The following is a 3,155-nucleotide window of genomic DNA, read 5'->3' as shown; positions in this document are numbered from 1 at the left end:
GGGGGGTGGGTCAAACACAAAGTATAGCGCAAAGGCAGCAAAAGACAAAGGGCGGGTTATAGACCTCGGTCAAGACACGCACTGCCGTGACATAACAACGAGTGACGCGTAGCACCATAAGGGCGTGTAAGTTGGTACGGGCCGCGCAGGAGGTGACCAGGACCCCGGCGGTCGCGGTGACCTTCTCTCTCTCTCCTTGCCCGGCCGGGTCCCTTTTCCCTCTGACGTCACGTGACCACACACTGCTGGCGTGCGCGGTGTGGACTCACGGGGCGTGTCCTGCCCGTTCTGAAAGCGGGGCGCGTGGCGGGGCAGGGCGGGGCGGGGCGGGGGAGTTACGCCCCTCGTCGTCGTCGGTCGCGCCGGCCTAACTCGTTTACACTCGGGCAAATTGAATAGAGTGGTCAAACACTATCGCCGTCTCCAACCGTGCGCCGCGGCGGCGGTGGGGACACGGACACACCCCGAGCGCGGAGACACTTCACTCGCGCTCAAGGCTCCTATTCTTCACCCCCTGTCGTCGGCCCAGGAGGATTATTTACCTCCCTTCCTCGTACCCCTTTCAGTCTTGGACGATCCTCCTGACCGGCCCTGTCCTGAAAGCACTGGTGTGCAATAAAACAGTTTACAGTTGCAATAACTGTCCGCAACTCTGCGCAATAAAGCAGAGCAAGTGTACAACATTTCTAGATCGCCAATCGCCACAAGCTTTACATATGCGCGTGCCACATATTTACCATGAAATGTCGGATTTTACCTGACAAAACTACGAAATTCTTTTGATAAACAAGAACTGACACGAGCGCGTTACCTGTATTACCTGTATAAATTTGCGTACATCCGGTACATCGGAAATTGAAATTGTGGGAATTGGGATGAATAATGATAATAATAAATATTTTTTGGCGGTGCGCGGTGCGACTTTCCCACGTCCCACCCGCCCCGGGGCCGCATTATGTGAGAAGCACCGCGCTACCGACTCATAAGAACTCAATGACTTACATAAAGGCTAAAGGCGGGCGGGGCGTATGGCATGGCGGGCCGGCTGCGCGACCGTCGGGCTCTGCCTGCGTCGGCCCTGCCCGGCCGACATCACTCACGCGAGCCCGCGCAGCGCAAGGCACGCACGCACAGGGGCATCTCCCGCGTAAATGAACCGTCGGGGTAACTCGCGCCCCGCCCAGCAGCAGCTCACGCACAATCGCAGCCTGTCCATCTCTCTCTCTCCGCTGCCGGCGGTACTAATCCTCATGGTAACACGCATAAAAAACAAAATAAAATAGAACAAAACAAAAGAGCAGCAAAGTGAATTACCTCGGCATTTCCCGCGCGCACTGCGCTTCGCTCCGCTTTGCTTTGCTTTTATTACGAATGCGCTCCTGCTCCTCTCTCATGCGCGCCGGGCCCGCCTTGTGGGGCGCGTAGATTGCCACTAATGTACTCGGTCCCGTCGTCCCGCCTCGTCCTATAATCGCGACGTGATGTACACGCCTCCGCGCCTCCTCGAGTGGGGAAGAGAAGAGAGGGGGAGGGTTTCCTTCGCGGGGTCTGGGTCTGACTGTAACGCGCACACAAGAGGAGGACCACCAGGAGCAGCAGGAGCAGCTGTGCGGGTCAGGGAAAACGGAGTGAATCTTCAGGTTGTGGGAGAAAAGAGAGAAATGAGAGAGGGGGAAGGGGATAGGACGGGAAGTGAAGCAGGAGTCGTAATGACGATTCGTTTCCTTCTCGTTGCGTCATCATAAGTCGTTCGTCTCCGTTTGAACTGGTTGCCGCGCGCACTACACTGCTGCAAAAGCCACCAATATATAAGGCCGACGACGACACGCATCCCCCCCCCCCCTTCTCTCCCAACGACCACCCTCCTTGCTCTCTTTTTGTGCACCGCCGCGGCGGCACTCTATGGAAAATCAGAGCGCATGAAATATTTAAACACAGCAAGACCGCGACGACGCCGCCAGGACGCTTTTCGGAGCCCGCAGAGCAGCGAACAACGCACACCCGACCCGCCTCCCTCTCATGGGAGCGGACAGGCAAACCCGAAATGTTGACATGATTTCATTCTTCGCCTCTCCGAGAAGGGGGCCCCGCGGGAGCATTGCGGGGGAGGGTGGGGGGAGGAGGGCTTGGGAAAAAGGAGGGAGGGGGGCTAACCGGTTTATAGTTCGCTATTGTTGTTCCCTTCCCAGGACGCTCCCCCTCTCGTCGGCCCAGCCCGCCGCGCCACCAGGATGGCCAGGATGCGGGCGTGGCGTGGCGCGGCGTACGGAGAGGCGTATGTCTGTCAGTCTTGTCCGTCCAGTCGCGGTAAACGCCGCTTCCTCTCCCGCATTTTTGCGCGAGAGATAGAGAGAAATGGTAGCGGAAAAAAAGAACCTAAGACTAGAAGCGAAAATAAAAGCACTTGCCGCGCGAGACAGTCAGCAGCAATAATTGCACCACCAGTCAGTCGGGACAGACAGCAGACAGACTCGCCCGTCTCGTCTCATCCCGCCACAGCATCGCAGCATCGCACACGTCGACATAAGCCGGGCTGGCACTGGCCCGCCCGGCTCGCGCGTAATATCCGCAATGCCAGCCAGCCAGATTCGCTTCGGCCAGACTGACCGGCTGCGATCGCAAAGCGACGGGACGCCGCGCATCCCCGCGGGGCAAAAAACGCATACCACTCAAAGACAATTAATTGTGTTCACACACGAAATCTGAAGGAAATAACTTTGGTCCCGTGAAAAAGGTGCATTTTAGGGCACATGTCTTTGACCTGTTGCAAATATTCAAACTTGTGAGTGACAATTTAGCTTCCGATCATTGGACAAGTTTTATTATTCCGTTTTATTTAAGAAGAAAGTTGCAAATCCGTCATTCATTTGTCCCTTTCATAATTGCGAACTTGCTATGGAAATGTGACAAAAATAAATCACGTCGCTTGCGATTTGGCAGTGGACACTTTCCCAAATGTTATGTATAGATTTTTAAGAGAATTATTCGTGAAAGAGGATGAAGATTGGTTTGAAAAACGAGCGCAATGGTCTTTTCAGGGTGGACCAATATACTTGATTCAAGAACGCAGTCTTTTTCTAGACGTATTGCTATGGTATTGCCGCAGCGCAGTATAATGTGCTTTCCTAAAAGCGGACGGATATTTCTGCTGCCGA

This window comes from Frankliniella occidentalis, unplaced genomic scaffold (assembly GCF_000697945.3).
Source record: "Frankliniella occidentalis isolate FOCC.00 unplaced genomic scaffold, Focc_3.1 Scaffold184, whole genome shotgun sequence".
NCBI classification, from domain to species: domain Eukaryota; kingdom Metazoa; phylum Arthropoda; class Insecta; order Thysanoptera; family Thripidae; genus Frankliniella; species Frankliniella occidentalis.
The sequence above is the reverse complement of the archived record's forward strand: the minus strand, read 5'-3'. Positions refer to the sequence as shown.